The sequence below is a fragment of the Barbus barbus genome (genome assembly GCF_936440315.1).
Source record: "Barbus barbus genome assembly, chromosome: 9".
Lineage (NCBI taxonomy): Eukaryota > Metazoa > Chordata > Actinopteri > Cypriniformes > Cyprinidae > Barbus > Barbus barbus.
Genome location: NC_136737.1, coordinates 19580601 through 19595433, shown reverse-complemented (window position 1 = coordinate 19595433; position 14833 = coordinate 19580601). Strand labels below are relative to the sequence as shown.

General features: G+C 36.1%; 1 pseudogene across 1 annotated transcript in view; it reads right to left on the bottom strand.

The window, feature by feature from the left end:
- The window catches only part of LOC306875264 (DNA annealing helicase and endonuclease ZRANB3-like), a 90102-nt pseudogene that overhangs the window by 19143 nt on the left and 56126 nt on the right, over positions 1-14833 (bottom strand). The window contains exons 8-14 of the transcript in view: positions 14707-14826; positions 12916-13010; positions 10685-10864; positions 10232-10394; positions 8988-9396; positions 1820-2035; positions 1-106 (exon numbers count right to left, since the gene is read on the bottom strand). The exon at positions 1-106 is cut by the window's left edge and continues 1 nt beyond it. The product of the transcript in view is annotated as a DNA annealing helicase and endonuclease ZRANB3-like (transcript). The remainder of the gene's footprint in view (positions 107-1819; positions 2036-8987; positions 9397-10231; positions 10395-10684; positions 10865-12915; positions 13011-14706; positions 14827-14833) is intronic.

Below are 14833 nucleotides of genomic sequence, written 5' to 3'. Positions count from 1 at the left end.
TTGTCGTAGATGTAGATTCTGTCGGTGTTTTTGCTAGCGCAGAACTTCAGACTGTCGTACACGGGAACAGAGTCGTCCGACTCCTTTTGAATGTGAATGTCATTAGCTATCAGAGAGAGAGAGAGAGAGAGAGAGAGAGAGACATGATGGGAAAGTTGTGGTGACTAATAGGAGGAGAAAAAAGAGTAGGGCAATGAGACGACGAGAGGAGCGTATGATCATTATGATAAAGGTCAGGTGACGTGAGCGCTAACGAACACTGGAATGCAGCAGGTACGCCGTGACCTCAAACGATCCCGCCATTCTGAGAAATCAGATTCGTCCGGATTTCGTCCCACAGAGCTGTTCTATATTCATTTGGGTCAACCTCGCTGCAAAGACGCCCCACGAGGCTTAGTTACCAGAACCCTACTGCAGTCTAAAATAGCCGAGTTGTCGCCGGCTGGCCAATCACAACGTGTTATTAAAGAGCCATTATGCTTACTGTATGCTGCTGGGAAGCTGGGATTCTGTGCGTGTGTGTTGTAAAGGTGGGCGTTAAGATAAATCCTGCAGTGTCTGAAAATTGCACTCTTTATAAGAAAGGTGAACGCTCGTCGCTTGTCTGGCTTTGAAATGGCCTGTTATTATCCATATTTCACGCAGACGTGCTCTTAGCTGCGGCGACGCAACTGTGAAATTGTTCTTAGAAGGTAATTTTGATCATCGAGGGCTGATATTTTCTCTTAAAGAATGCAACGGGAGATATTTCGCAAAAGGTGCAAGCTGCTCTTTGCTTCTTTTTGGATTCGATGATGCCCAAATTGCACATCTTGCAACTCGTAACTTTATATAAAAAAAGAAAACTTTGGCTAAAAGAAAGCCGTTCAGGTTTGAAGGTCTGTCTTATAATTATATTACTTGTATAATCTCCAGCTTTTATTGCATTTAAAAAAAAATTAAATGTAATATTTTTTAAATAATATAAAATATTAAATATTGTTAAATTACACAAATTGTATAAAAAATAAAATTGTATTTTTATTAACATGCTTTTTAAAAATAATATAAAATTTATAAATTTACAAATAAAATTATTAATACATTTTAAATATATATTTTTAAATAATATACAATATTAAATAATAATAACTGTTAAATTACACATAAATTATATATCAAATAAGATTGTATTTTTTATTTAAAAAGTATTCATTTTAAAAATATTATAAAAGATTAATACAAATAAATTATGAATATATTTTTAAAATAATATAAAATATTAAATTATAACTGTTAAATTACACAAGTTATACATATAAAATAAAATTGTATTTTTATTAAAAGTTTAATTAGTTTAAAATTTATTTATAAGATTAATAAATACAAATATTATGAATATATTTTTAACATTTGGCAAAAAAGGGGAAAATTACTGCAAATATTGGCAGACAGTTATCAGCTTTTACAGTACATAAAAAAACGCTGTTTGACTTTTGCTTTTGACTGATATCCAATATTGCTTGCATATCTTTGATTTTATTTGTATTTTAATATTTAATGTATTCAAAGGCATTTATTAAGTTTTTTAAATTAAATTATTATTCAACGCAATATTCTTGTAAAACAGGATGTTCACCTTCAGAAGTTAGTGTCAAGTGCTTTAGTTTAGTGTTGGTTCCTCATACTGGTTATTTGACACTTAAAAACAATCAGTATCACTCATAAACAATATCGGTTGATCTAAAGTAAATAAGAAAATGTACATTTCAGGGTGAATTACTGCTTTAACATCTAAGTGAAAATTCCTGAAAGTGGCAGCAGTGTTTTTGAAACAGACCTGGATCACCGCTGGAGAGAGTTTGAGTTTCTTGAGACTGATCCATGTGTGTTTCTGCCACATCCGGACTGGCCTGTAGGTTTGGACGTGTGTGTGGAGTTTGTGGGGTGCTGGGGGTGGCTGGTTCGTTTTCTTGGTCTGAATGAGAGGTGCAGATGGTAGTGAGCGATGAGGAGGATGAGGGGTGATCTGGTAATGATGAAGATGTGCTGGGAGCTGAGAGAGAGAGAGAGAGAGAGAGAGAGAGAGAGAAATAGAGGATGAGTTAAATTTATGGGGTCAACATCGGTCCGCTGTTATAAACGATACGCCAGCTCTGTTTCAACTTGATCTTCACATTTTACAGCACAAAACAAGTTTGATATAAACTGATATTTCACCCAAAAATTAAATTAAATTATGGCTTAATGACTGTATTACTTAATTTCTTTCTTGGAAAACAAATGAAAAGGGTAAAAATGTGTAAAGTATATATTAAATACTAAAATTAAATAATCAAATACACAAATGTATTATATAATTGCAAAAAGTAGCACCATGTACTGAGTTTTTAACGAATTACAGTAATTTTAAATATTACAATTTTAAATCTCTTTATTACTTTTAACTCTACTTAACAAAAATAACTAGCTATAATGACACAAACTATAATAAATAAATAAATTATTACGGTTTAATTTATATTTATATATTTTTAATGTCTTGTTTGCATAAATTACTGTTATTTGTATTTTTGGTTTCAAAAAATATATTCAACTATTTCAAATGCTTTCTTTGAATTAAGCATGATATTAATCTTATCTAAAGTAGGCCGGTCACCTTCAGGAGTTAGTGAAAAAAGCTCATTGTAAATGCATGGAAAAGAGCGACCAGGACATTATTCACAATTTCTCTTTTTGTGAGCATCCAAAACGGCATGGGATTTTCCTTTCATTTCTTGAACTAGTCTTTAATGTGGGCCTCTGGCCGGGCGCTCACAGCTACAGAGGGCCGTCACAGTTCTCTGCAGTCATCTGATGGGAAGAACGCGAACACGCGTCGAGCTCACCGCACGAGGAACAGATGCTGTCTGTTTTGCGTTTGACTGATTTCCTTCCCTCAGACCAGCAGTTTCACATCTCTCAGCCATATGGCGCCACGGGACACGGCGGGGGGAAAAATAATACGGTCTACATTTAAAGCCTCCCTTGTGCCCTTCCATCTCAGAAAAGCATCTTTACGATGTGGAGGCGCTGAAATGCATTATCTTATTTGGATCCGCGAGGCTGTGGAGGAGTTTGATAATTACGATTGTCTTCCTTCGAGGGCCGCTAATGAATTTCCACACCTCTGATTCGCTCATTCGCTTTCCCTTTTCGGATTCTAGCGCTCTTCTTTTTCACACCATCCCCTCCAAGCTTTGCATTACCCTTTCTTTCTTTCTTTCTTTCTTTCTTTCTTTCTCACCCGCTCCTTCTCATTCTCGCTGAAAGGTCTCGTATGGATCTTCTAAAATGTCAGCTGAATTTGTGAGAAGCCGAATAAAAGCTCCACTGCTGTGCTGTCTCTTAACGAGCCGGCTTGCTGAAAGAAACCCAGACACTAGCAGAAATCAACTCCCACTGTGTATCTGAACCCTTATCACTGTCTGGAGTGGCTCTGCGGTGCCACCTTTGTGGCCACCGATCTGTAACCAGGAATAATATGTAGATCATGCACCGGTTTCAAAACATGAAATTGGATGATATGAGTTGTGTAAATGGGCACCTTCGTGACCACATATCTGTTGAAAGCAAGGGCAAATTGGTAAAAATGCCATGTTTGGAAATGTTTGCTTTCTTGGATTAATTTTTTTTCTAAAGGTTTTTTAAAAAAGGTTTACAGAAGGTCGAAATGAATAAAATGATGCATGATGGGATTTTTAAGGGGACAGGAGTAAATATTTTTCTGCAAATTTACAACACTCATGATCAACAGGGGCAAACAAATTGTGTTAAAATAATATATATTTTTTTACTAAACTAAAAAAAAAACAATTTAAAAAAATAAAATTAAAACATTAAAATATTAAATATTTAATAAGAAAATAATAATAAAAATGTAAATAAATAAATTATATATATATATATATATATATATATGTATAAATTAATTGTTTCTGCAAAAATTTGATTGCCGATCTAGAAAAGTACATGGAAAATGGCTTAATGCCACTCCAGTATGGTCTAAAAAGCAATAATAATAATAATAATAATAATAATAATAATAATAGTAAACATATAGTAAACTTTGTTTTAGTAAAAAAAAAAATATTTTTATTTTTTGTCTGTACATTTATAATTGCTTTAAAATATATATATATATATATTGTTTTTAAATAAAATGATACAAAAAAACAGTTGCCAAATGCATAGGCTTTTTAGCATTAATATGATGCTACTATAGCAACAATTTAGGACAGTCCATTTCACAGTCACATTTTAATTGTTACATCTGACACACACATTTCCTTCGCAAACGGTGCAACTAAGAATGCAGCACTACTGAGTAAGCTAAAGGAATGATCAAATAATTTTTTAATGTTAAATAGAGAGGTAGATGATTGCAGTTGGTTGATTATTTCGCTGTATTGTTACTGTTTGCTGCTGTTCAAGTTGTTTCAACTTAAAATGATGCAGTGTTGCAATGGGTCACAATCAATGTGTTATGTCAAGCCCGGAACACACCAAGCCGATGCCGACGAACTAGTGGTGACGAAAGCAGACTGCGGGGTCGGCTCACGTCGGCAGCGCCTGGGTCCAAAGTTACCCTCACACACAACGGCTGTGTCCAAATTCAGGGTCTGCATCCTCCTTAGGATCCTTCCTACCCGGTTGAAGGAGGAGGGATCCTCCAAACGTCCGCAAAACCCGGAAGTCGGTGTTTGTGAATTTGGACAGCCTACCCTTCTTTCAGTTCCCTCCCTTACCCGTTGCTCATATCCTGTCGCCTAGCAACCGTGACAGCGCCAAGCAAGAAGCGGGAAAATGGACAAACAAAGAGTTATTCTCCTCATTTTAATTCTTTTGGAAGAAATAAAGCAATTAAATAAATTAAATACTTTCTTTGCTCATTGTCGGAGAGTTTTTTATATACAGTCACATCCAGGTAAGCCATTATAGCCTATTTTTATTTGTTTTTAAGTATTCTACTAATTTCTCCTACAAATTCATTGAGCCGAAGCATAAACTTTGGCTTGTTTTGTCAGAGAAACTCCTCTCCCACTCCGCTACCGCTCGCTTCGTCCGCCATTACGCTCTGCCGAAAAGAATTATGGGATAGGTAGGACGGGAAAGGATCCACCACACCCATCCTTCCAATTCGGGGAAAAGGAGGACGTATTTGTGGGCCGCATTTGAAGGATCCTACGAATTTGGACAGCCTTCGTCGCGGCGCTGTGACGTAACATCCTTCAAATGAGTACTCCGAAGGATGCAGACCCTGAATTTGGACACAGCCAACGCTGACGCTCGACACCCAACAGCCAAGTAGCACGTCCGTTCTGTGCCTGCGTAAGAAGAAATGCCTTTCCGTACCAGCAGGTGGCAGTAGTCTTATGCACTGGTTCGCCAGCTGAACAGCCAATCAGAATGATCAGATGGCCGACTGACCGACGAACTCCGATGCCGATTCAACATGTCGAATCGGCCGAAAAAAAGCCGACAAAGAGCAACTTCAGCCGACGGTGCGGAATACACTCAGAAAACTTTGCCAGATGGCCGACCGTCGGCTTGGTGTGTGCCGGGCTTCAGGGAATCGATCGCAATGAGCTTGTGTTTCACTGTAAAGCAGACACGATTTAGTATTGCTGGTGGTTGTGGTGGACATTTACTTCCTGGATGTCAGATTTTCGAATTTGTTGGCTATGCGATTTTGTTTTATTCAATACTCCGCCATCTGTATTTGCTAAGTAGCTTTTAGAAGGGTCATTCACTTTGAACGCATTTTTCATTCCACTTCGGTACTTTTACATTGTATTTCTATGTAAATGCTCTACTATGGGTGTCTTTGAATGCTGCGCTCTCGTCTCAGGTTTTTATAGCAGCATCTGGTGCCTTTCACTTCAAAAAAACAAAACAAAAAAACACTTCCACTGACCTGTCTCGTGACCAAAACTCTATCTGTGTAATCCCAGTATTCTAATAGTTGTAGTGGTAGCGGGCAGGTTTGTTTACGGTCTGACAAATATGTGAATGGGCCACGTATGTTTTTTTTAATACTCTGTGCTACGCCATTGCCCTTTTCGTCACCTCAGCCGCCCCCTCATCGGTGATGTGCTGGCGTCGGCTCTGACAGCATCTATGACGATGGATTTATAAATATCTTGGGCAAACAGCTAAATGCTTTACGTTGACAAAGGCTGTTGTTGAAAATAAGAATGTATTATTAAGCGACTTGCTTTGTTAAATACAGGTTAAATTGAAAAAGAAATGTATGATGGGTGAAGTTTTGAAAGCGCGAACACCTTGAGTTGTGTAAATATGCTCTATTTGCCCATGACAGCATTTCGATCAAAATTCTTGGTGTCTGATTTTCCGAGTCTGGAAGCTGCCTGGTTTCTCTCAGAAGTGAAGTCTTGACACGCCGTCGCTGTGGTTTTCACTCAAGCTTTGATGGGTGAGTGTTGAGTTGACGGAGACACAGCGCCGCATGTTTGTTTTACGCTTCAAATTAATCAGATATGTGCTGCAAGTGTCTGATCTACAGTCATGTGATCGCTTTCTGTGTCTGCAAACTGCTGTAATTTAACAGCAATGCTGTACTGTATATGAGAGCCATTGGCATTTCTAAGCCGTTTAGCCACTTATTTGACCTAGGTTTTCTATGCTTTATTCCCCCGGTTTCACAGACAAGGCTTAAGCCTAGCCTTAGACTATAATGTAAGTCTGAGCTGTTTCAAATGAAAGAAACTTGTCCTGACTGATCTTAAATAATATCAGTGCCTTTGTTTTGTCTTAAGATGGACTCCAGTAATGTTTTTTTCTAAGGCATGTTTATAAAAATGACTTAAATGTCCAAATTGAATCCTGGTTTTGGCCAAGCCCTGTCTATGAAACTGGGCCATTATATTTTAGTTGACATAATTCATTTAATAAAGTTTTACAGTTATTACACAATGGGTGACAGTGACCTATCATAAAGAACTTTCTACCATAGAAACGCCACTCAGAAAACCCTAGCAACGACATAGAAAGCTATTAAATTAAAATGACATGGTAAAGCTATTTAAAACACCTTAGCAACTGCTTAGCAACAAATTGACATCAACTTGGTGAAAAATCATATTAATGAGAAATATAAAAAATTCAAATACATTATAATACAGAGATAAATAATAATAAATTACACACTTACATATACATATACACACACACACACACACACACACACATATATATATATATATATACATATATACACACACACACACACACACATAAATAATTCACTATATTAATATAAAATAATATATAGATATAATATTAAAATAAGAATTATATTTTTGTTACTAATATCTAGTTAGAGAAATATCTAGAAGAGAAAAATAGACATTTTTATATAATATAAAGGTAAATAATAATAAATCATATTTTCATCATCATTGTTTTGTGTGTCTATATATATATATATATATATATATATACATACAATTATAATATAATTTTTTATTATAATATAATATATTATGTAATATATTAATTATAATAGTATATAATAATAATAATATACAGATATATATTATTCAAATAATTACATTTTTGTATTATCATTATTAACAGTTCTTATGTTCATAAATATGATAAAAGAGCAGCAAGATCATTTTGCTAAACATTTTTGTGTTCCCAAGAGGAAAAGGTCTTGTAGATTTGAATTGATATGAGTATGAATAAATGTTCTCAGTTTTGTCGTTTAGGTGAACTACTCCTTTAAAGAACAAAGAAAACATATAGAGTGTGTTTAGCGTGCATGTGTGTACAGATTGTGGCTTTCAAGCATGTCAGAGCGGCGGGCGAACACACAAACACACAGATGTAAGTGTGTAATAAGACAGCAGCAGCTGGCCTGGTATGTGCTTATATCTTTGTGTTTGATTTTGCATCACCAGGCTGTTGTCAGAAGACAGGCTGACGATCTGATCGATGGCATTGGACTTGATGGCGAAAACAAAGCTTACGAAGATTTCACAAAGTTTTCCAGCGGTGACGCTGAACGAAAGCGGCATTCTTGATTTGACAGGTGCCAAAATCCATTCTGCCTCACCGTGGCCGTGATAATGAGTCATTTTCAATCTGATCTATTTCTGTCGTTCAGCGAGCACACCTCCTTTTTTGTCTTCAGAACGTTTCTGCCTGTTGTTCTTTCGCATTTGGATTCTCTCGTAAGTTCGGCAACAGAGGGGAGGAAGGTTTCGACATCGCTTTACTGAGGATCAGCGCCCTGGATCAGCCGTGCCTTTATAAAGCCCGTCAAATACAGAGGGGTCCAAAAGTCCCAGACCAAACTGAAAATCTGGGGTTCAAAATCTAATTTAGATCTGGAAATAAACAGCGTTTTAGGATTTGAGTGCAACTTCCACTATCACAAAAGACAAAACAAACGCTAAGACATTCTTAATCTGTTAAAATAGTAAAAAAAAAAAAAAAAAAAAGTAATATATAAATATTATACATAAAATATATTTAATAAAAAAATGTATTGTGTTATTAAAATATTACTATTTCTTTATTAATATATTTTTAGGATTAACACAAAAGACAAACCAAATGCTAGGACATTCTTAAATTGGTAAAATAATTTATCTTCTCATTAAAACTATTTAACTTCTCATTAAAACTAATATAATGACAACTATAAGCTTAAAAATATATACATTTATTTATTTAGTAATATATTTTTTATGATTCAAGTGCTGCTGTCATTAACACAAAAGACCAACTAAAACAAGACATTGTTAAATTGTTAAAATAGTTTAACATCTCATTAAAACTATTATGCCACAAACTTAAAAAACAACATAATTATATAGAATTATTATGCATTTAATAAAAAGTAAATTTCATTAAAATTTGTTTTATTTTAATTTTTTTATTAAATTACATTTAGTTAATACACAAAATAATAATAAAAATTGTTTGTGTGTAGATTTCACCTTTTTGAGCATTTCATGGAATTTCACACATCTCACAGCTTAGCACCAATTTGCTGTTGGAGAATGTACATGCTGAACAGTTACACTTCTGATTGTGGCACAGAGCCTGCAGTTCTGCCGAAAGCCTTCGGGGGGCGCACAAGGACGATAGTGGGTTCTTCTTACCCCCGCGTCACGACAAGGGGCTAACCTGCCTAAACCGCTTCACCTGTGGAGAAAAATCCTCCCCCTGGTCGGCCTTCAAATCAGAGCTCTGGATCTCCGGGATCCGAACAGGCTCCGCCCCCTCGGGTAATTGGGCTAGAGGAGATCCGTCGGAGGGTGAATCCCCGGTTCGTTTCCTATTCTTTTCTTTGTTCACAGAGGGGGAAAAGAACGATCGGATGTCGTGCTGCTTGTCCCTTTCAAACTGTGGCGGATGAGAAGGAAAATAACACTTTTTGTGACACACAAAGTGTTTGAGGCTAAGAAACTTCATCTCATGACAGCAAAGTGATGAAACCAAAGACACTTCAGAGAGAAAAGTACTTTGTGAGGTTCAGGTTTCCACGACTGGAAGGTGGGAAGCCTTGTCATGTTTAGGGATGTCAAAAGTACCAGTTCTGTCACTAGCAATGATGAATCAATCAAGAAAAAAAGATTACGAAAGTAGTCATATAATTTGCTATAATGAAAACAACTAATTTTATGGCTGTTTGATGTTGTTTTAGTGTAACTGTCAATTTGCATGCACCTATTTAAATGTTTGCATATAGCATTTTAGGGATGCACCGAATATTTGGCAACCAAAATTATTCGGCCAAAAATAGCAAAAAAAGCTCTTTCGGTGTTCGGCAAAAAGCAAATGAATTGCAAATAAAATGACGTGACGCGATCAAATCAGCAAGGCTGTGTTTATTTGTACAGTAAAAAATACATAACTGATTCAAGAAGGGGGGTCTCAAAAATGGCCAAAAAACATAGTTTTACTAACTTATTAATTTTAAGTGAACTTGTGCTTTGTGGGTATAATGTTTGCTAGAATGTTAAAAAATGCTCAGTGTTAAGTAAATATTTTTAAATTGTTTTGTAATAAATGTTTTCTTTGAAAAGCAAGACAAAACAGTAAAAAGCACATTTTGCCTATTTAATTTGGCATATTTGTTTGTCATAGTGTGACAACTGTAGTCGCATTTTACGTTTAATGTATAACAAAAAATAAGGATATACAAATCCACGAAAAATAAAATGAAATGTTTACGTACATGAGAAAAGAAAATTCCATCCTTGTCGTCCTCAGTCACCTTTCATTGTGTCGCTTGGCGTCCACGCCTTAGCAAAGTTCAGAAAGTCCCATTTCTCTTCGTCTCCCACCTCAGCTTTCAAATACTCTTTCTTTCCGTTCAGAGCGCTGCCCGTAACAGTTTCCTGTCCAATATCATTTGTAAGAATCTCAGCAAATGAAGGCACATTTTCCAAACAAGTCTCTCTAAAGTTTACAGTAGATATTGTGTTGCCACTTAATTTAGTCCCAAGACATTAAATATTGATTATTTTAGAAGTACTTCGGCAAGTCTGGAAACTTAGTTTGCACCAATTCAAAACTGTACATTTAAAGTAATCTATAAAAATGTTCACATAATGACAGTGAAACTTTTTGAGTGCATCTACTGGATACTGAAGGTGACATTTTTTTCCTTATCTGAAGGTTGAACTACCTTTCTGTTTAACATGGCCCACATAACGGTGTCAAAGGTTCCTTTGGCGATGAGGTAGTGGATGTGCACCGTCGTGGTCTGCCCTATGCAATGTGCTCTGTCCTCTGCTTGCTTGATGTGTCCTGGGTTCCAGTAGAGTTCGGCAAAGACCACGTGAGACGCAGCCGTAAATGTCAGACCCTGAGCACAAGGAGATTCATCTGTTACATACAGTATGACAGCAATATTTGCATGTGAAGTTACTGAAGTTGACATGCTTGAGAGTGTTACAAGATTGAGAAAAATTATTATTTTGATAATAATTTGTGATTAAACGTACCTTGTAACGTGATTAAACGTACCTTGTAACGTCTGAACAACATGCCATGCCATGGTTTTACACGGTTGCATAAAATGTTACGAACAACAGGCGTTACAAAGAAGAACAGTACAATGTAAATAATGTTGAATGTTACAAGACTGCGTGATGTATAAATTTATCAGGGGTTGAGGGGTTACAAAGTAAGATATATTTAAATTAGGGATGCACAATAATATTGAAATGTTATCGGAAGAGCTTGAAAAAGGCTTAAAAACGTCGCCATCGGTCGATTTGAAAAAAAAAATTGCCGATATGTCTTGCCGATAAGACTAATAACTCACATGTGCGCAGTGTATTCATTCTTGAAGCGAACTTTTGCCAGAACGATGATTCGATTCACGTTTTGCGTGAGATTCACAGTCTGCGAGCGAGTCAGCACATTCTAGTAATGCAGTAGCAACAGCGGTGTTTACTTAGGGGGTGCTGTTGCCCTCTTTATAATAAAATAAATGTAAAATAAACAAATAACACTAAGATACTTGTGTTTCTGAATAAATAAAGCAGTTTCGATGTCATAAAATCAAGAGACTGTTTTGAGTCAGAAGCTATGGCTTACATGAATAAAAAAAAATCACAAACATGACACTTGTAAATTAAATAACTTAATATATAGATTTATTCAGTAATACGTAATATTTTTCAAAATGGATTATGAAAACTTATATACAAGGAGCTCTAACAGATTTTTAGATTTTTTTTTACAGCTCTTTCAATGGTAAATCTACAAATAAAATGTTTTAAAGTTTTCAACTGCATCTTCTGAGAGAAATTTTATTACAGTTATTTCCAAGGCTTTCAAAGTACTCTCATTAAATAAAGAACTTTAATAATGTTTATTACTTCAAACAAATAAATTTTTGCCCAAAACTAAGCAAAATAAAAAAATAATTTGTTTATAATTTCCGCACAGAGACTTGGTGTTATTTCAAAAACAAAGGGAAATATATATCGGTATCGGTTATCGGTCAAAATGATTTGAAAAATATCGGCCTATTAGATATCGGCAAAATCTAATATCATGCACCCCAAGTTTAAATAATAAAATAATGTGTTTACAAAGTTGTGTAAAGTGTAACAAATAATAGTATGGTGTTTACAAGGTTGTGTGTTATGAGATTGTGACATACTACAAGAATGGTATACATCATAGTATGACAGTAATATTTAATTTAATCGAAAAATTTAGTTATTGAGGTTGACACACTTAAGAGTGTTACAACAAGGTTGCGCGAGGAATAAAGAAGAACAATGTGATGTAACAAGATTGAGGTGTTACGAGGTTGTTTAAAACATTAAGGTCGAATGGCGATTAAGTGTTTGAGATGTTACGAATATTTTCGAACATTTCAATGTTTACAAAGTACTAGAGGAATGTTACAATGTTAGTGGGTTGGATATTTCACAAGGTTGTGTGAAACAAAGTAACTTGTAATGAGTTAAAACTTGTTATGAGGTTAAGTGTTACAATGAATAAATGACAGTAACATTTTACAGTATTCAGTGTTACGAGGTTATGGAGGTATGTTAAAATGATTATGAGGTTGACTGTTACATGGTCTTATAGAGGAATGTTACAATGTTTATGAAGTGAAGATGTTACAAGGTTGTTCAAAGCATTTTCAACTTGATTAATGTACAGTGGAATGTTACCAAAGTTTACACAGCAGAGATGTTACAAGGCTGTATAAAGCATTTCAAAACATACTTATAATGATTACAATGTTGGGGTGTTGCAAGCTTGCATGAAGCATACAGAAGAAAAGAGTGTGTTACAAGAAATATGGATGTTACAAGGAACTGTTACAAAGTTGTGTGGGGATTTAGAAACAGCAGTACAATGCTCATAAGGTCGAGGTGTTACAAGATTTACCTGTCCAGCTGCCTGTATACTTAATTTTGAAAACCATGCACAAGTTGGATCCTCTCTGCAGATGGAACACTGCCATCGATGCGGATATAACTAGCCTGGAAAAGAAGAATGCAGAAAGAAGAGAGTCTAAAGTAAATTTTGGGTTTTAACATTTTCATTCTTTTATTTATGCATAAAAGGCATATTTATTTTATTAAGGCAAAAATTGCACCTTTAAATCAAAATCCCTTCCAACTAAAAGCACTGAGAGAAGTCATAAAACTAATAACCATCGATTGACGCAATTAAGACTGAGTTTTCCAGATCTGTGGTTGTTCAGAGAGCATTAATGCACTAAAGTTCAAACTTACTGTGAATGTGACACATCCAGAGTTGGCAGTTGGCAACTTTTTTAGTGTGCTTCAAGTACGTTTTTGGCATTATCATCTTCCTACCATCATCTGACAGCTGTGAAACACAGGTGAAGCGGTGTACAACACCTTTCTCTTTCTGCCTCACACAACTTCAGAAATTTTCGCACCCGTGTTAATTTTAGCTTCCCGCCTAACTTTTCTTCCCATCTCTCACTCGGGGTGCGAGGAGCGTGACGGGTGTGAGAACGTCGAAGCGTGTGTGCCACCCCATTTTCGTGCGATCACACCTGCTGGTGCGAGGCCCCCTCTTCCCCATAAGATTCATAAGCACCAATTAACGGCAACACAGATTAAGCAAAAGCTGAAGAAAATCTTCACAGTGTCTGGGATCAAACGTCTGGCCAGAGAGCAGCGAAACAAGAAAGTGAGAGAGAGATGGTGGAAAAGAGAGGGGGCTGGGGGCCAAAAAGAAGAGGAAATTGACAAAATAAGCTCTCATTAAAACAGTGAGACATCTGTGAAGACACCATGTCGGCAACCAGCCGAGCTCTTTAGGGTGCATAGTGTTTTCAGCGTGCCGCTGTGTGAACAGGGACAAGAGGAAAGGATCGTGGTAAAAGATGAATCAACAGCTCTGATGAAATGTCTGTTAGACAACAAAAATGGATTTGTCAAGTGATGCAATGCAAGATTTGGGCCAATACCATTCAGAAGTGCATCAAAGTCTGAGTCACACCAAAGTTTATGATGAATTTACATGTACAAACCGAATTGATCAGGTTCTCAAACTCAACTCACATTTACTGAAAGAAAAATAATTGAATCGTTTGATATCGTTTGATAATGATATTTTATAAATCATTTTCAATCTTTCCAATGGCACAATATTCAAATTCTAATTTCTAATATTCCTAATTTTGCTCATCAGAATAAAGAAAGTCATTTAAATGTTCAGCAACAGCGGTGAGTAAATGATGTCAATATTGAAATGTTTTGCATGAAATTGTTTTTAATATAACTTTTAAACTTGTGGTTTAAATACACACACTCACCTGATTGACAGCAAGACTCTGACCTATTCTTTTGCCATAAGAATGAACCAGTGCCCTACTGAGGGAATGTGTTAAAGCAAAGAATGAACTCTACCGAGGGAATCAACACGCTCTCCTTCACCTCCTTTAGTGCTGTCAAGCCCTTTCATTCTGTTTTTTTCCCTTTCACACAAACACTTTTTTGGCCTTATCTCTCATTCAGCTCACACACACACACACACACACACAAATATCTTTCCCTCTCTGAATGGGTCAGTGTGTGTGTTGGAACGGCGGTGTGAACGGCTTTGCTGCTGGCTGATTTAATGAACAGGGTTGAGGTGCTGACATACTTTTGCTTTCACTAGAGTCTCAGCGCACACACACACGCACACACACACACACACCTTGGCCTCAATGACAGCCTCGGTACACGCCTGCAGCATGCTAAGATGATGAGCAAAGACCAGAAACTTCAGCTGTTCGGTCTCCAATATCATCTTTATATAGTCCTTCACTGCTCCAGCCTGAGAG